The sequence below is a fragment of the Rhinatrema bivittatum genome, chromosome 12, assembly GCF_901001135.1.
Source record: "Rhinatrema bivittatum chromosome 12, aRhiBiv1.1, whole genome shotgun sequence".
Taxonomy (NCBI): Eukaryota; Metazoa; Chordata; class Amphibia; order Gymnophiona; family Rhinatrematidae; genus Rhinatrema; species Rhinatrema bivittatum.
This window is the reverse complement of record NC_042626.1, coordinates 82,906,982-82,934,116: the sequence shown is the minus strand read 5'-3', so window position 1 is coordinate 82,934,116 and position 27,135 is coordinate 82,906,982. Positions and strand designations below refer to the sequence as shown.

The 27,135-nt window shown below is 42.2% G+C and overlaps 1 protein-coding gene across 7 annotated transcripts in view; it reads right to left on the bottom strand.

Annotated features, from left to right (window-relative positions):
- Positions 1–27,135, bottom strand: part of LOC115073777 (endoplasmic reticulum membrane sensor NFE2L1-like) — a 95,992-nt gene that overhangs the window by 59,449 nt on the left and 9,408 nt on the right. For 3 of the 7 annotated variants that reach the window (XM_029572536.1, XM_029572539.1, XM_029572540.1), the window contains exon 2: positions 7,890–7,941. The gene's annotated coding sequence lies outside the window, so the exon portion shown is untranslated. Of the gene's footprint in view, positions 1–5,219; positions 5,358–7,889; positions 7,942–19,089; positions 19,134–27,135 lie in introns of all 7 variants that reach the window. The other 4 variants (XM_029572538.1, XM_029572543.1, XM_029572542.1 and 1 more) reach the window with 3 other exon arrangements.

The following is a 27,135-nucleotide window of genomic DNA, read 5'->3' as shown; positions in this document are numbered from 1 at the left end:
AGCATGGAATCTATTTACCATTTTGGATGCTGCCAGGTCCTTGTGATCTGGATTGGCCACTGTTGAAAACAGGATACTGGGTTTCATGAAACTTTGGTCTGACCCGGTATGGCACATCTTATATTCTTAAAGCTCTTCATAAATTTGAGCAGAACAAGACCTACATAACTCATAGCTTCAACCTCATCTCATAGTATTTGGGTTTCCCCCTCAACATCAATTCTCCACCATGGAATCCATGCAACAGACTCTCCTTCACTTATAACCCAAGACCAAGGAACAACTCTCCTCCCAAACATCCATTCTCTAGCATTAACAGCACAGATGTTGAATACCTATTAATAATCCAGGGAAAAGTCCCCAAATAATATAATATATACTGCTTTTATTGACCCCCTCATAATAGGCACTCCTGGCCAACAAATATAGCCTTCTTTTGCCTTATAATTAATCAGCCAGCAATGTGTCTCTTTGTGCCCAAACTGGCTTCCACCACGGCTGAGGCTCATGATAAAATGCTTCAAGAACATATGCAGATCTTAAAACAGTTTAAGTCTTCCCTCCGGCAAAAGATTTGCAAATTCCACTGTGATGAATCCGATTATAAAATGGGGAGAATATATCCTTGGCAAGGTGAGAAGAGACCTACTAAGAAACAAGTCACATTTCAGAACTCTTCAGATAACTCTTTGGGCTCTGATGAAAATTCTATGGATGACAATTCAGTTTTTCACCCACAGAAATCCAATTTTTTAGATCAAGCAGAGGGCTGGCCACACAAGACACATCAGGGCCGGCGTCCTCTGCGATGGGAACAATACTCCCGGCCGGTGACGCACTCACAGATGCGGACCGATCTGCCATAGTGAATTTGTCTGCGTTAAAGATCACGCCAGCACAAGAACAGGTATTGGCAAAAGGTTTCTCTTTCGTTCCCACCTGCCTTCATGATGCATTTCAGTGTAGATTGGATCTGTATCATTTTTTTTTTCGGTTGTTGCAAATTAGTCTATTTTATACCCCCAACATCAACAACTCTCTAATGAGGGAGAGATTGATGGTGTTTCCACCTCTGGGCCCTATAGATTCCCATATAAAAAACTGTTCATGGGACTGGTACTCCATGATATTGAAGAGCTGGAAAAACAGCAGACCTAGGTGATACATAACCTCTCTATGAAGGAGAAACAAGCTCTAAAAGAGTTAAGGGCTAACTGATTTGGTCATCAAATCAGCAGACAAAGGGGAGCAACTGACATTCTGCATCAGGAACAATATTTAGCAGAAGCTATTATGCAATTGTCCAACAATGAACATTATGACGTTTTGCCTACTGACCCCACCGCATCGACAGACAATTAAGGAGGAACTACAGGCAGCAAATTAAAAGGGAAGTGCAGTTTCTGATGCTACAGAATCTCAGAATTCCATTGTTTTATTTGCTACCTAAAATTCACAAAAGATTGGACACCCCCCCCCCCTATATCTTTAATAGATACAGTTCTGGAACCCTTATCCATGTTTGTAGATCATGTTCTTAAATCAGAGGTGCTGGCTGCAAGATCATACTTAAAAAAAACCCACTCTGTCTCAATATTATTGGGACTTTACCCTAGCACAGATTCCACTATCTTAAGACACTCTGGACATTCATGCTTTATACACCAATATCCCTCAAGAACAAGCACTTGCCATTGTTGGAAAAAATGCTAAACAAACAAACGACCCCGACCAGATTGGATACCAACAGTGTTCATAGCACATTTGGCAAGTTTGGCCTTCTGTAAAAATGATTTTGCATTCATGGACACTTTCTATCTGCAGAAATATGGCATGGCTATGGGGACCAATATGGCTCTCAGTACGGTCACCTTATATGTAGCTCAATCTGAAGAACAGTTTTTATATGCGAGTTCATGGCTTAAATTCATCATGCTGTGGCTGAGATACATTTACATTGTATTCCTTATGGACAGCTTCAATCCAGGAATTCGTGAAATGGATGAACATGGTGGACCACCATTTACAGATTACCGCACAGTTCAGTGAATTACAAATCGCATACTTGGATGTGGGGATATAGAAATTGGACAATAGGTTACAGACTACGGTATATCATAAGCCCATGGAAAGAAATTCCTTGCTATGTTTTGCTAGTTTCCATCTGTTCTGATTACGAATTAATCTATTCTACCAAAGAACAATTTATATTGCAATCATGTTTTCCAAGCATGAAGTTATTACAGCAGGGCTACCTGTTTAGCAGTATCAAGCAGGCAAATAAAAGAGCCTTACATGCAGACAGACATGGCTGCTGTTAGACCAAGAGCATTCTAATGAAGAGAAATTGGTACTGGTGCTGAGATTGTCTGTGCTAGCACATTCTATTGTACTGATTATTGTCAAACATTGGAACATCTTAGGTTTGTACCCTGTTTTTTCCATGTGGCTCATTGTAGCCTTCTTTTGGGGAAAGAACATTAAAGATTGGACAGTACTCTCATGGATGATGCCTGTTCCTGGTGACACAGAATTAAGAGGGTTCTGGACACTTTCCATGTGGGCATTATCGCTTATGTGCACAGTCATTGTTAGGTTCTAGTTGGCAGGTTCCTGGCACTCAGATCATCATTTATTTAAGGGACTGCAAAAACTGCCAGTCTTCCTTCATGGTGTATTTCATCAAATGCCCCTGGAATAAATTATATATGGGGAAAAAACAAAGAGGAGTCAAAAAACTCGATTAATGGAATAAGAATACAAGCACAGACTGTGGCACACTGCATTGATATGGAAGGAGAAATTACACTACCTATCTGATAATTTCCTTTCCTCTAATGAGGGCAGACCAATCCCCACCAGCAGGTTATGCATCTCTGCCAGCAGATGGAGACAGAGTAAGGCACAGATGTCACGGAAATATAGTCCTGCCCAAATATCAGCCCGCCAGGATCCTCTGGAAAAGCCAAACTGAACAAACTGATTAAACTTTAAAATTATTAAACAAACTCATGCTTCCAACCAATAGGATCCCTGAGATCAGCCAAAAAAACCCAAAACATTCACTAAACTGAGAGACAGTGGTTAAACCATTTACCAGTCTTCAAATGAATAGCAGGAACACCACTCTGCAATGTCCGCACCAAAAGGTGAACCAAAGGTAAAAATGTAGCAACAGAGAGTGGATCGGAGATTGGCTTGCCCTCAGAGTTAAGGAAATTATCAGGTAAGTAGTAATTTCTCCTTCCTCTGCATTCAGGCAGGCCAAAGCTACTTCTGAACAGTGGTGGGAGGCTGCCTGTAGTCCAATCAAACACTGCTCATGCGAACACAACATCCTCCTGAGCCCAAACATCCAAGTGGCAAAGCTTGGAAAAAGTATGCAATGATGACCATGTCGCTGCTTTGCAAATCTTGACAGGCGACAATTAATCAAAGTTCCGCCCTTGATACCGCTTGAGCCCTTGAGGAATGCGGTCTAATCTGCTTCGGCAAAGGAATCTCTGCAGTCACATAGGTGGCTGTAATGATCTCCCTTAACTCATTGGGCTATAGTTGCCCACGTTGCTGGAGCACCCTGTTTACCGCCATTATGGAGCACAAACAGGGATCAGACTTCAAGACAGATTTAGTAACCTCCAACCAATCAGAGCAATTGTCACTTGACATCCAAGGTACACAAAAGACAATACTCACTTTCATCTCTGTCCCTGTGCAAGGTAGGCAGGGAAATGGACAGATTCAAATGAAACTCCAAAACCACGTTTGGCAAAACTGAGGGCACAGTCCGAAGCTGTACCACTCCTGGAGTCATACACAGAAAAGGCTCATGGCAAGAAAGGGCCTGCAGTTTGGAAACCAGATGTGCAGAACAGATTGCCACCAGGAAAAAAAAAAAACAAAAAACAAAAAACATTGTCTTCAAGTAAAGTAGCCACAAAGGCCGACCACGCAGCAGCTGAAACATCAGACCTGCCAAGAATACCACGATCAGATTAAAGTCTGACAGAGGTACCGGAAGCCATGAGACAGGACGAAGATGCTCATCTCCCTTCAAGAACTGGGACATATTGGGATGGGAAGACAAAAGGCTCACCATTGACTCACCCCCTATAAACAAGCGAGGGTTGCCATTTGAACCTTCAAGGTGTTAAGGGTCAGTACTTTATACAATCCATCTTGTAAGAATTCCAAACTTAAGGGAATATCCACTTTGAGAGACTGAGAACCTCGCTCAGTAAACCAGGCCTCGAAAACTCTTCAAACTCTAACATAGGCCAGAGACATTGAAAATTTCCTGGCCCAAAGCAAAGTGGAAAACACGGCAGGTGAATAACCACATTTCAACAATCCAGGCCTCTCAATGACCAAACCATAAGACAAAATCAACCCTGATTGTCATGCAGAATGGGTCCCTGCCACAACAGATCCTTCTAAGGTGGTAGCCTGAGGGGACTGCCCACTAGCAGTCTCTGCAGATCAGCATACCACAGCCTCTGGAGACAATCATGAGCCACCAAAAAGATGGTGTCGGCTTGACTTGCAATCTTCCGACCGATCCTACCTATCAGAGGTCTGGGCAGAAAGGCATACTGCAGGCTGCCCCTCAACTATACCTGAACAAGAACACTGATGCCCAGTGCTTTCAGGTCCCATCTGTGACTGAAAAACCATGGAACTTTCACATTGTTGGAGGTCACCAGCAAGTCTAGGTATGGGTGGCCCTAGCACTCCACAATGAGCTGAAAGGCTTTGTCTGCTAGCTCCCAATCTCCTGTGTGGAAGTTCCTCCTGCTGAGAAAGTCAGCTCTGACACTGCCCTTTCCTGCATTGTGAGAGGCGGCTATGCCTAGATGATGTTGCTCAGCCCATATCATGAGCACATCTATCTCCTCCAACACTTGTTGATTCTTGCTTCAGCCCTGATTGACATAGGCCACAGTCATCTCATTGACTGACATTATCCACATCTCCCGAGCCTCTAGGCACTCGGCAAACTGCAAGCATGCTAAGCAAACTGCCCGAGCTTCCAAAAATCAGTTGATGCTCCACTGCCACTCCTCTGGATTCCAGCAACCTTGCACCATCAACTCCTGACAGCGAACCCCCCAACCCAAGAAGCTCACAGCTGTTGTGAGCACTAACCAATTCGGTGACTCCAAGGAAACTCCCTTCCTGAGATGATCTGCCTGCAGCTACCACTGGAACTGGGCACTCACCTCCAATGGCAGGAGAAGTTTCACCGCTTAGTCCTGTCACTAGATACTCCAGCGGAAAAGCAACACACGTTGAAGAGGTTGATTATGAGCTCTTGCTCAGGGAACTACTTCCAATGTGGCCGCCATCAAATCCAGAACCTTTAAATAAGACCACACTGTCAGGCAAGCAGCGCTTATTAGGGTGCAAACATAAGCAGTCAACTTTTGAATCAGACTCTCCAGCAGAAAAACTCTGTCATGCTTCATATCAAAGCGAATGCAGAGATACTCCAGTGTCTGATCTGGACCCATCTCTGATAATAGCGAGATAGACGGCTGCCTATCTTCTGCACCAGCAGGTGAGTCTGCAAACATTCATTGAGAAGATCCAGAGGCTCCACTCCTAGAGCCTGCATCTTTCTGAGGCCTTCTGGGGTGAAAGGACAGACTTACTGAAGGGACGGAATCTGAGAATTTCCTCTATAAAGACGAAATCGATATAGTCATGAGAGTGGCCACTTGCCCGAAAGGGCTGAAAAGCTGGCTTTTTATCCTCCAGCAAACAAGGGACCTGGGCTTCCCCCCATCTATTTGCCATCTTTTCCAAAGCACTGCCAAACAAAAGGGAACCCTTGAAGAGCAGATTGGTGAGATTGGACTTAGAAACAGTGTCAGCAGACCAATTATGCAGCTACAGCTGCCATCTAGCTATTATGGAAGCAACTCCTCTGGTGGCTGTGTAAACCAGGTCATATCCCACATCGGCCAAGAAGGCAGCCCCCGGTTCTATCACTGAAACGGCTCCACCAGATGTTGTGTCTCCCTTGCTGTGAGCTACTCTATTGTGCAATCTTCATCTATTAACAATCTGAAGAGATCATTTGTTCCCCCTGATATAGTCATAACAAAACACAGGACAGTGTCAGGGTTTATATTGGGTGAACGAAAAAGGACACAAGTGCTATAATTGAGCTAAGTGGATTTTAATTACTTGAAAGAAAAAGCATTTCCTTGATGGTTTGGGCACAAAGAGACAGTCTGCCATATTTGTTGGCCAGAAGTGTCTATTAGGAAGGGTTAATAAAAGAAGTATATTATATTATTTGGGGGACTTTTCACTGGATTATTGTGCATGCTAGATCTTCCATTTTTGACACGGTTCACTAGCTTCAGTGGATTGCCTATAAACATCATATCATCTGTCTCTTAAGAGAGGATATCCTCTTTGCTTCTAGGAAACATTTCATCAGAAATTCTTACAGCTTCAATGAAAAATTTTACATATGGTGTATTCAAGGAAAAATTTGACCTATTTACCTGCTTGCCACAAAAACTCTTATTTCACCCTTCCTCACCCAGCCTAAGTACTTCCTCAGTGAAAGTGCATCAGGTGCAATAAATAAAAATAAAATAGCAGCATACCACACAAACATTGATGAAAGCCCGTTATAACTTCACCCACAGGTACTAAAATTCATGAAGTTTTTGACACTTCAAGCTCTGTTCAAGAATTCCCTAGTCCCACAGGACCTGAAACTGCCATCTAAACCCATTGAATCAGCAGAGCTAAAACATCTAACATGGAAAGTTTTGGTGTCTCTGCCGTGGTGTCCTCTGCACAAAAAGTAAGTGAAACTGAAGCACTCATCTCCACATCTACATTTCTTCCACCATAGGGTAGTCCTACAAACCTATCCTACACTTTTACCAAAAGGTGATCTCATATTTTCACATCAATTAATAGTACTTCCTACATTCTTCCCAAAGTCTCATGTGCACAAAGGTAAACATGCCCTTCATGCTCTTGACTATAAAAGAGTACTGGCTTACTACATGAAAAGGACATAAAGCATATCACCACTACATTTAACTCTTCACATCATTTCAGCCAAACAGATTAGGAACTGCGGTATCGCAAAGAACTTTACCAAACTGGTTACAACTTACCAAGAAGGCAATTAAGTGATCCAGTAAAAGTACAAGAAGTAAATGTCATGGTTGCATCAGATGCACATCTCCACACAAGAGACATGTAGAGCTGCAACATGGTTCTCAGTTGCACTTTTATACCTAAGCACTGTCTAGAGGAGACAGTACATTTTAGAGATGTGAATCGGAACTGAAATCGGATCCGATTCACATCTCTAGCCCATTTAGACAAGCAGTATGACAAACCCTTTTCTATTGATAGTCATCTCCCTCCACAATATGCATGTCTGAGTTTCTCAAAAAAAAAACAAACCATCATCAAAATGGAAAACAGGCAACAATCATTCACCCTCACTTGTTTTGTTGATGGAGAAAGTAAAGTTGTTTACTTTTAGCCTGTTTTCTATGGAGAATGCCTGATACATCAGACATATATACCCATGCTTCATCCTGGGGAATTAACTATTCAGCTCTGAATTAGACTGAAGGGACTCATGAGGTAACAGCTCATGCTCAGAAAAACCTAAGAGGAAAGCTATTCTGTGTTGGAGCTGTCAGACGATATCACCTACACATGTGTAATTTATCCTATCTACAGAGAATCCCTGTTACAGATAAGCAACTTCACTTTCACCTATAAGATTATAAAAGCTGTCTTCAATGATTATCAAATCACAAAGTAATCCTGGAATTCTTTGTAATGGTGCACAGTCTTAAGGAGCAGAAAAATTTTGCTCTTGACAGTACCAACAAATCACTTACCTCCTCCTGATTTGCCAACATTATCCCTTGATCACCAATGCAAAGGCATCATCTACAGGAAAGAAAATAGAATTGCTGCTTACCAGGATACAAACAGCAAAAAAAATAAAAAAATCTGGCACTTATAGCAACACAGAATATGACAGCAGGAAAAGACCATCAGATTCATCCAATCTAACCAATATCATCCCTGTTGCATACATAGACCACAGTTGATCGTAGGCATTCCCCTAAATCTTCTGTAACAAGGGAATTCTCTGTGCTTACCCCAGGCTTTCTTGACTTTATTTTCACCATGCGCACGCACATGGACACCCGCCCATAGGTATTAAAATCTACCCCATAATGTGCAAACACAAAGAATTGTCACTAGGGGTTTATTAATTAGGCATTGTTTATAAATAGACCACATACATATGTCAAAAAAATTTTTATGATATGTATTAGTTGGTAAGACTTCTTGTAATAGTAAAACCAAAAAATGTTTATTATTCTTATTATATTAATATTTTAAGGGGTTTTAGGTAAACATACAAATACCCAAGTGTTAACATAAAATTATAGAAAAACTGAGTAATCAATGTCTTGATTAAGACCATGTGGTATAACAGTTTTAAATTCATAAATATATTTCTGTTCCCATCTTAATAAATTATCTAAATTACCACCTCTCCAAGTCAATCTCGGTTTGTGTATTAATCAATCTGTATTCAAGTTTATGATTGGCTGTGATAGAAGGTAAACCATTAGTCGAACATTCAATTTACAACACTTATGTTCAATGATTCTTTTAGTGAGGGGTCTGTTTTCCCAATGTACATTTTATAATTAGTGAAGTTCAACAAAAGTTTTTAGTTTCATTGATAAAGATATTATTTATTTATTTATTGGTTTTTATATACCGCCGCTCATCAGAGATATCACGTCGGTGTACAGAGAACGAAAAATCCGCAATTGCGTTGTACATAAAACAGTATGAAAACAACTGAGAAACTATACATTAAAACAGTTAAATGCATTAACAAAAAACAGGTTATAAAGATATATATAGATATATAAAGATAATATATGGATTAGTTGTAATAGTACAATTTATTATAGTATCAAGGGAGAACTGTAGGAGGGGAAAAGGAGTGAAAGGGTATAAGTTTAAATAGGGGAAGAAAGAGAAAAAGGTAAAGGAGGAAAGGATTATATACATGTAAGGCTGTTAAATACAGCAAATTCTTGGTTTTAATATTAACATTACAAACAGTGCAATTGCCACATGGTCTATATCTTGCAGGTCTGATGTCTTTGGCAACCTTGACAGGTAATAGTAAACCTTTTAAATTTTTATCTCGTTTATGGGCAATCATAATTTCTCTCTCTTTGAATGCAGATAGTTTGTATAACATGCCAGTGTTTCTTTAAAATTTTTGTGATATCATTAGACATGTTGGTAAATGTTATTGGGCAGACAAGTTTATCATTTTGAAATTTAATCCTCGGTGTCAGTAAGTCTTATCTATTATGCTTAAATGCACATTTAAAACCACTGTTGATATGAATTTCTGGATAATTCCTATCTAAAAAACATGTTTTCATCTCTGCCAATCTGTTTTTGAAAGTACGTTCATCTGTTCACAATGGGGTAGATTTTAAAAGAAATGTGTGCCCTTTTTACCAATGACTCTACTGACATTCCAGACTCTCTCTTGTGCTGTGTACCTAACTCTAGGTATAGGAGAAGAGATATTATAAACTGTTAAACTTTACCAAACTCCTATACCCATCATCTTACAAATTTTACTAACTGTTTCTGCATAGGAGAGTTTGGCTACTTACCTACTGCTGATCATGGTTTTTTGTTTTTTTTTTAATTTAAAGCTTTTATTGGCATATAACAGAAGCACAAATTCGCAATTTACTAAAGAGGAATAATACTGAACTTTAACAGAAATTGCAGTTGTACAACGTAATTGGAAGCCGTTATGTATATATATGTAACCCCTGTAGTCCCCCCTCCCCCCTAGAGGTAGCAGCTAGTAGAAACATCCAGTAAACTTGGTAAGAGATATACGAGATATAAGAGATGACTAATATCATAAACACATGCCTGCCACATAAACCCAAGTGATTACAGATCCCCCTCAAAATATCTGGGTCCACTGACAAGATTACTATGGTGTAGTGCTGAGGTGGCAAAGAACTCCAGACACCCATCCTACTAGCGCGTTCCCAAGCTAGTCCAGTGAGGTTCTCAACCATTGTTCATATCGGCCCCACACCTTATGGAAATTATGGACCGACTTATTCCGGAAAGCTGTTACTTTCCCAAGGGTATGCATGTTCATGACCAACTCTTGCACCATTGATAAGGTAGGCACTTGTGGATCTTTCCAACTTTGTGCAATGGCACATCTCGTAGCTGTCACCACATACTTAATAAAGTAATTATGAAATTTCGATCTGTCCTTGAGGTCATCATGCAACAATGCTTGGGACGGAGTAAGCATTATGGTTGTGCCCAGAATTGTTGAGATCCAGGTCGAGATGGAGTTCCAAAGCTGCTGTATTTTGGGGCACTGCCACCATAGATGGAAGAAGGTTCCCCGTTCTTGGCATAGTTTCCAGCATAGACCCTGGGAACTGGGCGAGAAATGTTGAATGAGAGCCGGTGTCGTGTACCATCTGAAGTACAATTTGTATCCATTTTCAATGTGTAATGCTGAGATTAAGCCTTTCCTCATAACTTGGAATGTCTGCTGCCAGTCCTCCTTTGTCCAGTCACATTGTAAATCCGATTGCCAAGCTTTTATATGGGATGCAGACATATCAAAGTCTCCACTTAATAAACCATATAAATTAGATATATGTTTAGTAACCATATCTGCATGTCTACACATACTTTCGAAAGAGGAAATACCCCTAACTAAATCAGAATCAATCCGATTGCTAAGAAAAAAATGTCTGATTTGCAGATATTTAAAAAGGTCAGCAGAACCTAACTGATATTGGGTACATAATGTAGGAAATGGGGTCAACCCCCCCCCACCCCGGAGACCAAATATGTGACCATTGTAAAACTCCGTTTGCGATCCAATGTTTAAATGCTATTGGATGGCCAGCAGGCTGAAAAGCCTCATGATGAAATAAGTATGTGCTGTGAAAAAAGGTTTGGGTACCCACTAGGATTTTCCTCCATCTCTCCCAGACAGATAGTGTAGTCTGCACTGCCTCAGGAAATCTCCTCTTCGGGAGCCAGGAATCCCGAGCCTGCCACAATAAAGCTGTAATAGGGAGAGTTCCCAGTATGGCCTGTTCCAATTGTACCCATGGCTTCCTGTGCTTGGTATTGTGCCATTCTACTGCTGCTTTCAGCTGAGCAGCGCCTTGATAACGACTGAGAGTAGGCATGCCCAATCCGCCCCTGTGTCTAGGCAAATACAGTGTTGCTTTTGCTATCCGAGATCTTTTCCCTTTCCATAGATATTTATTTAATCTCTTTTGCCATTTATCCAATAGCTTCACAGGTATGACTATTGGTAAAGTTTGCAGCAGATATAGAATCTGTGGCACAATATTCATTTTGAGAACTGCCAACCTCCCTAGCCAGGAAATGTGGTACCTGTCCCACTCCTCAAGGTCCTTATATATTTTAACCATAAGTGGTATATAGTTTAATTGAAGCAGGTCACCCTCAGCACCCAGATAAACCCCTAAATATTTAATTTTTTGGTTGGCCCATTTAAAGGAAAACTCCTGTTTAAGTTGGGCTACCAAGTCAGGTGTCAAATTGACATTCAATATTTCAGATTTTTCCCAGTTAATTGAGAACCCTGAAACCCTACTAAAGGCTGCAATCTCCTGAGAGACTGCCTCTAGTGACTGATGGGGGTCTGTAATGGTAAACAGAATATCGTCAGCAAAGAGAGACATTTTAGAGGAGAATTCTCCAACCTGAATGCCGTTTATTAAATTATTGTTTCGAATTCTTTGAGTAAAAGGTTCTAAAAAGAGCGCAAAAAGCAATGGAGAGAGCGGACACCCCTGCCTAGTCCCTCGACCGACAGCAAACAGTGAGGAATATCCTCCATTAATCTTTAAACAGGCAGTGGGGGCCTCGTATAATTTTTGGATCCAAGTAATGAATTTATCTCCCAGGTTAAACCTACGCAGGGTTTGGAACAGAAATGGCCAGTGGACATAGTCAAAAGCCTTTTCGGCATCTATGGCTAGAAGAAGCAAGGGAATGTGTTGAGATCTAGCCCACCACATGGCATCAACAGTTTTGCGAACATTATCTGACGCCATTCGGCCGGGAATGAAGCCAGATTGGTCGAGGTGATTCAGGCCAGGGAGAGAGACATTAAGCCGATTGGCCAGTATTTTAGCTAGGATTTTCATGTCTAAGTTTATTAACGATATGGGGTGGTACGACCCGCAGATTGTGGAGTCCCAACCAGGCTTAGTAATAAGTGTCACCCCTGCCAAATTATCCACCTGGGAAAGCGAGACCGGTCCCTGTAGAGAGTTATATAGGCTAACCAATGGGGGCACAAGCAATACGGCAAATTTCTTATAAAAAGATGCCGTAAGGCCGTCAAGTCCGGGCGACTTGCCCAATTTCAGCGATTTAATAGCCCATGTGACTTCTGCCGCAGTTATATCCCGGGTTAGAAAAATTTGTGCCTCAGGAGTTACCTGCGGCAGCTTTGTACTCTGTAAGTAGCCCTCAATCTCGGCCTGGTGTATTGTAGTCTTGGGTGCATAAAGATCTGAATAGAAACGGGTAAACCGCTGTCGAATATCTGCATTGGAAGTTAATATCTTCCCATTTTCGTCTTTTAACTTGACAATGTTATTCTGAGTGTGTTTGACCTTCAATTTACGGGCCAGTTGTCTACCTGCCTTGTTTCCCCCCTCATAGTATGATTGCTTGATGCGATCTAGTCTGTGTGCTATTTGGGCCGCCTCAATCTCTGCCAGGTGGTGCCGTAGTTTATCCATTTGTGCCAGTAAGTGGGCGTCCCCAGTAGCCGAACGTACTTGTCCCAGGCGCTGCAGTTGCAATATTGTATCAGCTTTATCCCGCTGTTTACATAAGCTCCTCTGGCTATGAATTTACCCCGCAGTACTGCTTTTAAACAATCCCACAATATAATGGGCGAGATTGTTGGAGTATCATTAATCAGCCAGTATTCCTGGATATCAGAATGCAACTGTATACAAAATTCCTCATCTTCGAGGAGGCTGTCGTTAAGCCTCCAATATTGCTGTCTTTTATCATACCCAGATATATGAAACTGCATGAATACTGGGCCATGGTCTGACCACGTAATAGGGCCCATAGATGGGTTGATAACCTGATTGGAGCAACTTTTATCCACAAAAAGGTAGTCAATTCTAGAATATGTTTTACTTGAAAGGTGTTAATGATCAAAAGACAACGACAAACCTTTTCCTAAGGAAAAAAATCAGCAGAACCAGGGGTCACGATTTGAAGCTCCAGGGAGGAAGATTCAGAACCAATGTCAGGAAGTATTTCTTCACGGAGAGGGTGGTGGATGCCTGGAATGCCCTTCCGGAGGATGTGGTGAAGACCAGAACTGTGAAGGACTTCAAAGGGGCGTGGGATAAACACTGTGGATCCATAAAGTCAAGAGGCTGCCAATGAAGAGTGGGTGACTCGCCAGAATGATGGCTACTGCCTGGAGTCAATACCCTTATTAAATAAACATACACAGGCTTGACTCCAACATCGCTCTAAGCTTCAACAGCAAGAGGAAATGTGGAAAAAAGGATTCACACTCACAAAGAGGGGAGTAGCTGGCTTGTTACGGCGGTTACTACCCCAAATCAAATAAGCCTGATACTTCACTTTCAATGCATATACAGCATAGTTCTCTGATTCAACGGCAGGGGAGAAGAAAAGAGGGTTCGCACTCACAAAGCGGGGAGTAGCTGGCTTGTTACGGCGGTTACTACCCCAAACCAAATGGGCCTGATACTTCACTTTCGATGCACATCCAGCATGGCTCTCTGCTTCAACGGCATGGGAGAAGACTTATACGTCACGCATATCCAGCATAGCTCCCTGCTTCAACGGCAGGGGAGAAGAAAAACAACCAATAAGGGCTAATAACATAGTCTGGGTAAAACAAATAAGCATGGGTGCAGCTTGCTTATTGCGGCGGCTACTACCCCAAACTAATCAAGCTAGATATTTCACTTGGATGCAGCTCCATCACTGCTCTCTACATTAAAGGTGGGGATGGAAGGGAAATAGAACCAAGAGCTAAGAGAAACAGATAAGTATGAGAGAAAATATGTGTGAAGCTTGCTGGGCAGACTAGATGGGCCATTTGGTCTTCTTCTGCCGTCATTTCTATGTTTCTATGTGCTCTTGAGAAGAAGGTGTAATTCCTTGATTTGGGGTGCCAGACCCTCCAAGTATCAATAAGGCCATGGCGCTGCAAAAATCTATGGAAAACTTGGCGGTCAGCTCTCTTAGTTAGATTATTGCTATGTGAATTATCCAATCGAGGATCAACCGTCATGTTAAAGTCACCTCCCATGATTATGTGACCTTCAGCCCAGAGGTCAATCATCTGGGATAAACATTCTAAGTAAGAACCCTACGCAGTGTTTGGCGCATAAGAACTTATCAGAGTATTTTTCCCCACCTATAGCGATAACCAGTATGAGGTATCTGCCCTCTGGATCTGCTTGGCATGTTATTTCTTCATATATCAAATCTTTATTCAATAGTATTCCAACCCCTAGGTATTTGTGAGCTATAGGTCTAGCGGCCCAATATTGTCTAGGGTAATTAGGGTTCTTAAGTAAGCGCTCGTATCTCTTTTTCAGGTGAGTTTCCTGTATCAGGGCTATCGTAGTACTATGATGGGTCAGGTCATCAAAAAAAGACTGTCACTTTAACGGCGTGTTCAGTCCCTTTACATTAAGGGACATGATGTTTAAGGTTGTCATGGAAATTTATTAAATGAGACAGATGACCCCAAGAACACAGCTAATTGCCACGACTGGTCTATAGAGCTGGCATGACTGTGGAACCATGCATCCCAATCTATCCCCACACCAAGTAACCTATCAAGTATGCTGCCCTCTACTTTCCCCGCCCGCTTTCCCCACTCCTCCACAGCCTGTTCCCTTCCCCAGGGCCACGCTGTCTGAGCAAGGGAGGAGTCAATCATCCCAGCAGTAGTCCTCCCCCGGTGACAACTTACAATCATAATCTTAATATTCTCTAACATTCAGAGCTCCCTATACTTACAAGGTAGCCTACCCAAATCCTTAAAGCTTAACACTTTGATTTCTATGAACATGGTCAAGTAACACAGGATACATATAAAATAAAATTATCTAAAGTCCTTGACTAGGCATAACTTTTGACCGTATACTTATGTACTATTGCTGCTCCAGCCTTTGGAATCGGGATCAGATCGCTGAAATTCGCACAAAACCTTTGGTAACTCAAGCTACCACACCCGGCTGGGTCTTAGCTCTGCGGGATGGAATCAGGATGCCGCCGTAGTCGTTTATCCCCTCTATTCACCCGTTGCCAGCGTGGGGGTTCGTCCTTCTGAGTCGGTCTTGAATTGTCCGGCAGGCCCGCGATCTCCGGATACCCCGCCTCCCGCAGAATGTGAGAGGCCTCCGCCGGAGTTTTCACCCGATGCGCTTCGCCTTTCACAGTGAAATTGATCCCAAATGGGAATAGCCATCTATATTTAATGTTATCTTTTCATAGAAGATCCGTGATCGGTTTGAAGTCCCTCCGCTTCTGAATTGTTATTGGGGAGAGATCAATAAAAATCATGACCTCATGTCCCTGCCATTGCCAGGTGAGTTGTCGTCTCGCTATGCCGGCGACTTTTTCTTTGATAGCAAATTCGTGGTAACAAGCAATGATGTCTTTCGGCATATTATTGACCCGCGGGCTGAACACCCTATGTGCCCGGGCTATTTTTACCACCACGTCCTGGTCTGCGAGCGAGGTTGCCGTGCCTTCTCTGAGAAGCATGGCGCTGATCTGAGCCACTATAGATGAGCAATCCGAGTATTCAGGCCCCTCCGGTATGCCTCGGAAACGGAGGTTGTGATGCCGGGACCTATTTTCAAGGTCTTCCATCTTATCCTTAAGACGCTCTATCTCTGTTTGCATAGAATTCAATTTGCCTTGATTTTCTTTAATATCAGCACTGTTTGCTTCCGCCCTGGTTTCAACCTCAAATATGCGGCGGCCATTTTCGGCGATATCACCCTTGAGCTCCTCTATCGATGTCATTATCACTGCAGTTTTAGCTGCTATTTCAGTTTTTATTTCGTCAAACCAGCTTTTCATTTCCGCCTTCGAGGGTATTGTATTTTCATCGGGATGTGATCCCGAGGCCTCCTCGTTCAGCTCCGCGGGGTCGTCGCATGCGGCTGCCATGTTGGCTCCTGGTGGCTCACCTTCCATCGCCAATTTGCAGTAAGAATATTTTTTTTAAGTCAAGCGTTTTCCGCCGATTCGACATCTGCCGGCTATCCCGATGCTGTGGCGAGTTATTGGGTAAGAAATCGCTCGCCGGGGTGCTCAATGTCAGTGGATTTGTCCAGTGTCAGGGGAGAGACTCAGGTTTAAGCAGCCATCTGCTGGGATGACGTCACTTCCTCCTGCTGATCATGTTTTTTAATTTTCTCATTCATCCTAGTACTGTATTGATTATTATACAAATTCTAACATGCAGTTATGATTTTCTTGGGTTCTAAAATGAAACATATACAACACATGTCCTACAGATTATTATCTGCCTTATAGCTTACACTATGTTTTGACTGGCTGTTGTCTTTTACCATTTTCCACTGAATCCAAGTCTGGTCCAGTTTTAACTAATATACTGCTTCCCAGCTTCAGCCCTAGTATATTGTAACTTTTCATACCAACATTCCCTCACTCATGCATCATGGTACCTTGAGCCTTCAGCCTCCTTATCAGATTCCTTATGGACTGCTCATTCTCTCTATGACAGGCACTGAGGTGCCATATTGGGTTATCCTGCCAGAAGTGGCTGTTCTATCTAAGACATTAGGTTTGGCCTCATAATGGGACTGGTTTACCTCCATGGCTATGGAATCTGCTAAAGTAGCAGAGTACATATTATGAAGCCTCTAACAGCTTCAATAAGTATGACACAAGTACTGTTTTCTGCTATTGACCACTGCTATAAGCAAGGCAATCTAGTGTTAATGCTGTGATTAACAGGTACAAAACAGTTTGCTTTCACATTCTGTCATGCACACAAACAAATTTTTTAAAAAGTGTGAAATGTCAGTATTGTACATATCTGCAATATAATTCAGCAAGGCTCTTGGGCCTACATATAATAAACATATACCTAACTAAGCCTGAACTGATGCTTCTGGAAATTATTTCCTACATGCCCTTATAAGAAAATTCTTATTCTAGTGTTGCCACCTTGTTCAAAATTATCCTTATCGTTTTCTCTCCCGATCACTTCTCGGCATTGGGTTCTGGTCTGTTAAGATTCAAAGACAGACAATTAGTAAGTAAGAACTGAACCTTCCTTATCTTGTGGGCCAGTCCAGACAAGTGGGATGTACCTAAGCAGTACCTATCCAAGGTGGGAGTATCCTAAAAGCTGCTTCCAAGACCTCCATGATAAAAGCTTTATCCCGTCTCCTGAAGATTCAGCCTGTAATGTTTTGTAAACAAATGCAGGAATGACCATGTACCTTCCCTACAAATTTCCATTTGGTCCACCTGTGTTTTGCCCTTAAGGCTGCTTCAGCTCTCGTGGGGTGGGCCTTTAGCCCCCTTCAGCACTTGCTTTCCCATCATTATGTACAGTATGCTGCTATTGCTGCCTTAATCCATCTTGCAATTAATGCCTCTAACGCTGCATCATCTCTGCATGCCCCTGTGAACACAGTTTATGTGACTTTCTATATCCATTTATAGCCTCCAGATATCTTACATCTAGAAATCCAAGATCCTTCTTTTGGCTCCGACATTGTTCCTTTCTGAAGCCCAACAAGACAACCACTAGTTTACGTGAAATTCTGACTCTGCCTTTCATAAGAAGGATAGTACTATCTTGGTCATTACTTGCTCTTTCAAAAAGAAGAGAGAGATAAAGGTTTCTGCAGGACACTATAAGTCATGAGATCTTCCTGGCTCAACATATTGCTACCAAAAGTGCAGAGAAGGGCGGTCAAAATAAGTGGCATGGAACAGCTGCCCTAAGAGGAAAGTCTAAGGAAGTTAGGGCTGTTCAGTTTGTAGAAGAGACGACTGAGGGGGGATATGATAGAGATCTACAAAATCATGAAAGGACTTGACCAAGTTAATGTAAATTGGTTATTTACTCTCTCAGATAAAAGAAGGACTAAGGGGCAGTCCATTAAGTTAGCAAGTAGCTCATTTAAAAGAAATTAAATACAATTCTTTCACTTAGCACATAGTTAAGCTCTGGAATTCATTGCCAGAGGATGTGGTTATAGCAGTTAGTGTAACTGGGTTTAAAAAAAGTTTGGAAAAGTTCCTAGAGGAAAAATTCATAAACTGCTATTAATTAATAAGCAAAAGTAGCTTGAGATTTAATGTTTGGGTACTTGCCAGGTACTTGTGACTTGGACTGGCCACTGTTGGAGACAGGATGCTGGGCTTGATGGACCCTTGGGGTCTGACCCAATATGGCCTATCATATGTGCTTTAATATTAAATCCTTTATGGTGGCTCCTTTCAGAGGTATGAATGGGGCTCTCAGGACCAATTTCAGGTTCAAGGTGGCACTAGTGGTCTTACCCGTGGCCTAATATAGCCTGCTCTTTTCAAGAAGCAGGCCACATCTGGATAAGTTAAAGGAGCCCCTTTGACTTGCACCCATATTAATCAATCTTAGCGAGTTAACAGCTGGGCCTTTATCCAACCCATCCTAGACAAACTCCTGCATCAAGCCTCAAAAGTTTTCCCAAATTCTTGCATGGACTAATGAAGTATACCTCTTAAGTACATAAGACTTGCCATACTAGGTCAGACCAAGGGTTCATCAAGCCCAGTATCCTCTTTCCAATAGTGGGCAATAGAGGTCACAAGAACCTGGCAGGATCCCAAGGCATAGATAGATTCCAAACTGCTTATCCCAAGAATAAGTAATGGATATCTGCATTTAAGCAAGGCTGCTATTACCTGCCGAGTACCCTCTTCTGCTGAGTCTTCTTTCAAGAGCCATGCTGTAAGACAAAAATGCTCTGAGTTTTTCATGGTCACTGGTCCTGATGTAGCAGATCTTAATTCTGACTGAATCTAAGTGGTTCCTCCCTATTGAGCTTTACAAGTTCTGTGCACCATTGATGCCTCACCCAGACTGGGGCTACTAGGACGACCAACCCTGGGTGATTAACAATGTATCTCAATCTTTCCTACTAACAGCCAAGACAGGAACACATACAGGAGTTTGTTTTGAACAAAACTTGTATCCCCCTGGATACCCATTTTCTTCTTCAGCTGAAGAAATTATTTGCTTGGGCATTGTGAGAGTTATGAGATTCCACTTGGGGTGCTCCCATCTGGTCTCTGTTTGGTAGAAGGCCTCTTATGCCAGCTTCCTTCCCCTGGGTCTAATTTTTGGTGGCTTAAAAAGTCTGCTTTTTTGTTGAATGCTCCTGCTATGTGTGTGGCTATTTCCAGCAGATGTTTTTCCCACCCATCTTAAGGCATTCTGCTTCCTTTAGAAACATAGAAATGACTGCAGAAGAAGACTGCAGAAATGACTGCAGAAGAAGACCCCCTGTTTACCCATCCAGTCTGCCCAGCAAGCTTTCACACTTTTTATTTATTTATTTATTTATTTTTCATACTTATCTGTTACTCTTGGCTCTTAGTAACCTTTTGGTTCTATTTCCCTTCCACCCCCACCATTAATGTAGAGAGCAGTGTTGGAGCTGCATCTAAGTGAAATATCTAGCTTAATTAGTTAGGGGTAGTAACTGCCGCAATAAGCAAGCTACACCCATGCTTATTTGTTTTACCCAGACTATGTAATTCAGTCCTTGTTGGTTGTCTGTATATAGATCCACTTTTCTTCATGCCCCCTGCCATTGAAGCAGAGAGCTATGCTGGATATGCATTGAAAGTGAAGTATCAGGCTTATTTGGTTTGGGGTACTAACTGCCATAAAAAGCAAGTTACTTCCCGCTTTTTTGTGAATGCAAATCTTTTTTTCCACATTCATTCACGTCCTCTAGACTTTATGGATCCACAGTGTTTATCCCACGCCCCTTTGAAGTCTTTCACACTTCTGGTCTTCACCACTTCCTCCGAAAGGGCATTCCAGGCATCCACCACCCTCTCCGTGAAGAAATACTTCCTGACATTGGTTCTGAGTCTTCCTCCCTGGAGCCTCAGATCGTGACCCCTGGTTCTGCTGATTATTTTCCGACGGAAAAGGTTTGTCGTCGTCGTCTTTGGATCATTAAACCTTTCAAGTATCTGAAAGTCTGTATCATATCACCTCTGCTCCTCCTTTCCTCAGGGTGTACATATTAGGTTCTTCAATCTCTCCTCATAAGTCATTCAATGAAGACCTTCCACCTTTTTGGTCACCCTTCTCTGGACCGCCTGCATCTTGTCTCTGTCTCTTCGGAGATACGGTCTCCAGAACTGAACACAGTATTCCAGGTGAGGCCTCACCAAGGACCTGTACAAGGGGATAATCATTTCCCTTTTCTTACTCGATATTCCTCTCTCTATGCAGCCCAGCATTCTTCTGGCTTTAGCTATCGCCTTGTCACATTGTTTCGCCGACTTCAGATCATTAGACACTATCACCCCAAGGTCTCTCTCCTGCTCAGTACACATCAGCCCTTTTTCCCCCATCGAATACAGTTCATTCAGATTTCCACTCCCCATATGCATGACTCTGCACTTCTTGGCATTTAATCTCAGCTGCCATATCTTCGACCACTCTTCCAGCTTCCTTAAATCCCGTCTCATTCTCTCTACTCATTTCGGCATGTCTACTCTGTTGCAGATCTTAGTGTTATCCGCAAAAAAAGACAAACCTTACCTTCTATCCCGTCCGCATTGTCGCTCACAAAGATATTGAACAGGACCGGTCCCAACACAGATCCTTGCAGTACACCGCTTAAAACTGCTCTCTCTTCAGAGAGAGTTCCGTTTACCATCACACATTGTCTCCTGTCCATCAACCAGTTTGCAATCCAGGCCACCACCTCGGCACTCACTCCTAAGCTTCTCATTTTATTCACCAGTCTCCTGTGCGGGACCCTATCAAAAGCTTTGCTGAAATCCAAGTAGATGACATCGAGTGGTCTTCCTTGATCCAACTCCCTAGTCACCCAGTCAAAAAAGTCAAATCAGATTTGTCTGACAGATCTTCCCCTGGTGAATCCATGCTGCCTCTGTTCCATCAATTCTCCCGACTGTAGATAGTTTACTATTCTCTCTTTCAACAGTGACTCCATTACTTTTCCCAACACCGAAGTGAGGCTAACCGGTCTGTAGTTACCAGCCTCTTCTCTGTTCCCACTCTTGTGAAGCGGGAACCACCACCCGCTCTTCTCCAATTACTCAGCACCACTCCCTTTTTCTAGGGATCTATTGAACAGGGTCACACAGCGGACCCGCCAGCACATCTGAGCTCCCTCAGTATCCTGGGATGAACCTCATCAGGCCCCATGGCTTTGTCCACTTTCAGTTTCTCCAGTTCTTCCCATACATTTTCTACTGTAAATGGAGTTACATCTACTCCACTCCCCTCCAGTTTCTTGTTAACTAGGGACGGTCCTTCTCCAGGGTCCTCCTTAGTGAACACAGAACAGAAGTATTCGTTAAATATTTCTGCCATTTCTTCGTCTCTCTCCACACATTGATCCTTTCCACCTTTCAATTTCACTATACCACTTTGAACTTTTCACTGATGTATCTGAAAAATGTTCTCACCTCTCTTTACCTCCTTGGCAATCCTCTCCTCTGCTTGACTTTTTGCCGTCTTGATTAATTTCTTTGTGTCCCTCAGTTCTACCAGATATTCTTCTTTGTGCTCCTCCCTTTGGGATCTTTTATATTTCTTGAACGCTGTCCTTTTAGCCTTTATTTTGTAAGCCACCTAAAGGCTCAATTTCCCCTTGCAGCGGTTACTAACCTAAACCAATTAAGCCTGATACTTCACTTTGAGTGCATATACAACATTGCTCTCTGCTTCAACGGCAGGGAGAAATGTGGAAAAGAGGATTTACATTTAAACATAGCAATGATGGCAGAAAAAGACCAAAAGACTAGTTTAGGCTTGATATTTGCCTCTGTTTCTTTGTTTCGTTATTTAGTTTATTCAGTTTTGCTGTCCTTTGTCTCCAGCTAACTTAGCCCCCCCCAAGTTACTACCTCCTTGTTATATGTAACTTTCGCCTCTTGTTAAATGGTTGATTAAGTTCTACCCCTTGTTACATGTAAACAGATTTGATTTGAATTTATTCATGAAGGTTGGTATAGAAAAGTGTTAAATAAATAAATGGTCCATCTAGTCTGCCCAGCAAGCTTCCCAAGATAGTAACTGCTGCTCCGTGCAGGATACCTTCATGTTTCTTTTAAGGGTAGTAACTGCCGCTCCGTGCCAGTTTAGCTTTTATTTATTTATTCCCATCCTCTAGCCTTTTAGGGATCCACAGTGTTTATCCCATGCCCCTTTGAAATCCTTCACAGTTTTAGTCTTCACCATTTTCTCCAGAAGGGCATTCCAGGCATCCACCACCCTCTCAGTGAAGAAATATTTCCTGACTTGGTTCTAAGTCTTCCTCCATGGAGTTTCAAATCGTGACCCCTAGTTCTAATAAATTGTATCCAATGGAAAAGGTTTGACGACAACCATGGATCATTACAGACCTTCAGATACTTGAAAGGTTTTATCATATCACCCCTGCTCCTCCAAGGTATACAACTGAATCTCAATCCAACGACAACCAGTGTCAAACATTCCTAGAACATTGTAAATAATTGCTTTTTCTGTTAATTTCCTTTAGCCTTTCCTTCTTCACCCAGTTTTGAACATCCTTGTTTTATTGTAACTTCATAGTTTCTCTTTACCAGTTACTGTTTATTTTATTTTCATTTTACACCCCCTGTTAAATATAAACCAGCATAATGTGATTCCTATCTTGAATGCCGGTATATAAAAACACTAAATAAATAAATAAATATTCAGGTTCAGCCTCTCCTCATAATTCATTCGATGGAGACCACCCACCATTTTGGTCGTCCTTCTCTGAACCACCTCCATCCTGTCTCCAGAACTGAACAGAGTACTCCAGGTGAGGCCTCACCAAGGACCTGTACAAAGGGATTATCACTTTTCTTATTAGATATTCTTCTCTATGCAGCCCAGCATTCTTCTGGCTTTGGCTATCGCCGTGTCACACTGCTGCGTCGACTTCAGGTCGTTAGACACTGTCACCCCAAGGTCTCTCTCTCACCTTCTAACCATTTGCAATGTCGCTCATGAAGATGTTGAACAGAACCGGTCCCAAACACCGATCCTTGTGGCACTCCACTTAACACCATTCTATCTTCAGAGTAGGTTCCATTTACCATCACCAGTTGTCTTCTATCCATCAACCAGTTTGTAATCCACACCAACACTTTGGAGCTGACTCCCAAGCTTCTCATTTTGTTGATGAGTCTTCTGTGTGGGACCGTATCAAAAGCTTTTGTCACCCCAAAGAAATCAATTAGATTTGTCTGACAGGACCTTCCCCTGGTAAATCCATGCTGCTTCTGATCGAGCAACCCACTGGATTGTAGCTAGTTCACTATCCTTTCTTTCAGCGGAGTCTCCATTAATTTTCCCACCACAGAGATGATGCTAACTGGCCTATAGTTTCTAGCCTCTTTTCTGCTCCCACACTTGTGAAGCAGGACCACCACTGCTCTTCTCCAGTCACTAGGCACTACACCCTTTTCCAAAGATCTATTGAACAGGTCACACAGTGGACCCGCCAGCACATCTGAGTTCCCTCAGTATTCTGAGGTGAACCTCATCAGGCTCCATGGCTTTGTCCATTTTCAGTTCTCTTAGCTCTTCCTAAACATTCTCTTCCGTAAATGGAGTTTCGTCTACTCCACCCCTTTCTACAGTCTTGATAACAAGTAATGGTCCTTCTCCAGGGTCTTCGTTTTTGAACACTGAACAGGAGTATTTGTTTAATATTTCTCCTAATTCATCATCTCTCTCCACCCACTGATCCTTATCCCCTTTCAATTTCATTATACCACTATGTACCTTTCTCTGATATATCTGAAAAATGTTTTGTCACCTCGCTTTATCTCCTTGGTAATCCTCCCTCTGCCTGACTTTTTGCTTTCTTGATTACTTCTTTCATCTCCCTCAGTTTCACCAGATAATCCTCCTTGTGTTCCACTTTTTGGGATTCTTTTTATTTCTTACAAGCTGCTTTTTTTGCTTTTATTACATCAGCCACCTCCTTTGTCAACCAGATCAGATTCTTATTTCTCTTACTTTTGTTTACTTTTCTAACATAGAAATTTGTTGCTTTTGTAATTGCTCCTTTTAGTTTGGCCCACTGTTGTTCGACCTCTCCCATTTTCTCCCAGTCTTCAAGTTCTGCCTCCAGATATTTCCCCATTTCAACAAAGTCTGTTTTTTTGAAGTTCAAAACTCAGGTCTTTGCAGCACTTCTCCGGATCCTATTTGCAATATCAAACCATACTGTTTGATGATCACTGGTGCTGAGGTGGGCACCCACCTGGACATTAGAGACATTATCCCCGTTAGTGAGCACTAGGTCAAGTAAAACTCCCTCCCTCGTGGGATCCATTACCATTTGTTTGACCAGAGCCCCTTGCAGGGCATCCACTGTCTCTCTACTTCTGTTAGATTCTACAGAAGGGATTCTCCAGTCCACATCTGACAGATTAAAATCACCAACAATCAACACTTCCCCCTTCTTTCCCACCTTTATAATAATGTCTTTGATCAGATCTCTGTCTAGTTCTTCCGATTGAGTCGGAGGCCTGTACACCACTCAGTAAAAACGGATGTACCGTCATCTATTTTTTAGGACGGCCCATAATGCTTCCTCTCTACCCCACTTTCCTTGCAGTTCAGTTGCTTGGATATTATTTTTGACAAAGTGCTACTCTACCACCTTTTTTGTCCTGTCATTCCTTAACAAGTTATAGCCCAGTATGGCCGTATCCCAGTCATGAGAATCTGTGAACCATGCCTCCGTGACAACATCATCCAAGTGTGCCTCCACCCTTAAGGCCTGCAGGTCTGGGATTTTATTGCCCAAACTGCGAGCATTTGTAGTCAAAGCTTTCCAATTTTTCTCCCTTGCTAGGTTGCACTTCCTAAGAATCTGGTCTGTTTTTTTGAGCTGATTGATTATATTATTTTCCCTTTGCATGACTGTCACAGGTCTTTTTCTGCCAGAACCTACTGTTATCCAACTGATTCTGGATTTTTTAATCCTAACTCTGTGGGAGTGGGGGTTGAGGTACAGGTTGCTGTAAACTTAAGGAAGGTGGGTGCCTGATTGTCACATGTCTAGTTCTACCTGAGCCCACTGTAAAATATTTTTTCCAGGGATTACATAACCGCCATGGGAGATAAGTGACCAATGGATGTTTCAAGGAAGGGGAGTTAACTGAATCTGGCCAATTGCTCCCTTAGATGGATCAGCTCCATTGAATTGTGCAGTCTGGGTAAACAAGCATCAGGGTAACTTGCTTGATGAGGGGGTTACTACCCTTAACCCTTATGCTCACCTTCGATGCAACTCCAATATTACTCTCTGTATCAATGGCAGGGGGTAGCAGGAAATTTGAATCAAACAGTTACCAACAATGGCCCTGAACTTGGTTTTCTGTGAAACAGATAAGTATGGGAAAAATAAGTGTGGGAACTTGCTGGGCAGACTGGATGGGCCAATTGGTCTTTTTTTGCTGTCATTTCTATATTTCTGTGTAAACTAACTCATTGCCAAAGGATGTTGTTAAGACAGTTAGTGTAGCTGGGTTTAAAAAGATTTGGGTAAGTTCCTGGAGGAGAAGTCCATAAACTGCTATTCATCAATAAGGAATAGCCACTGCTTGTTGCCGGCATTAATAGTATAGGATCTATTTAATATTTGGGGTACTTGCGAGTTGGATAAACCACTGTTGGAAACAGGATTCTAGGGCTTGATGGACCCTTGGTCCAACCCAGTATGGCATCTCTTATGATCTTATGTTTTATGTTCTTATGAGGTGGGTCAGCTGCTTTCAGCTCAAATGGACTTGTCCATATTCATAACCAGTTGAAGGTGGAAGGACATCAAAAGTTCCACAATATCTATAGAAGTTCATTAAAAAAAAGTTTTAATTGTACTTTGGCAAGAAAAAAAGGTTCAAAGTGTCAGAATCAAGCCAGAGCATTTATATCTAGAAATCAAATGTTCCCCGACTCAGGCTGTGTTTCGTGAGGATGACATCAGGAGGGAGCTCATAGGTTGTTAGAAACTCAGGTCAAATTAAGAATTGTAATTAAACAGTTAAATCCTCAATTGTCCGGGAAAGGTCAATTTCATAGATAAGAACATGCCATACTGGGTCAGACCAAGGGTCCATCAAGCCCAGCATCCTGTTTCCAACAGTGGCCAATCCAGGCCATAAGAACCTGGCAAGTACCCAAAAACGAAGTCTATTCCATGTTACCATTGCTAGTAATAGCAGTGGCTATTTCCTAAGTCAACTTAATTAAAAGCAGGTAATGGACTTCTCCTCCAAAAACTTATCCAATCCTTTTTTAAACACAGCTATACTAACTGCACTAACCACATCCTCTGGCAACAAATTCCAGAGTTTAATTGTGCGTTAAGTAAAAAAATAACTTTCTCCGATTAGTTTTCAATGTGCCACATGCTACCTTCATGGAGTGCCCCCTAGTCTATTATCCGAAAGAGTAAATAACCGATTCACATCTACCCATTCTAGACCTCTCATGATTTTAAACATCTCTATCATATCCCCCCTCAGCCGTCTCTTCTCCAAGCTGAAAAGTCCTAACCTCTTTAGTCTTTCCTCATAGGGCAGCTGTTCCAGTCCCCTTCTCTGTATCTTCTCCATTGCAATTATATCTTTTTTGAGATGCGGTGACCAGAATTGTGCACAGTATTCAAGGTGCGATCTCACCATGGAGAGATAGAGGCATTATGACAT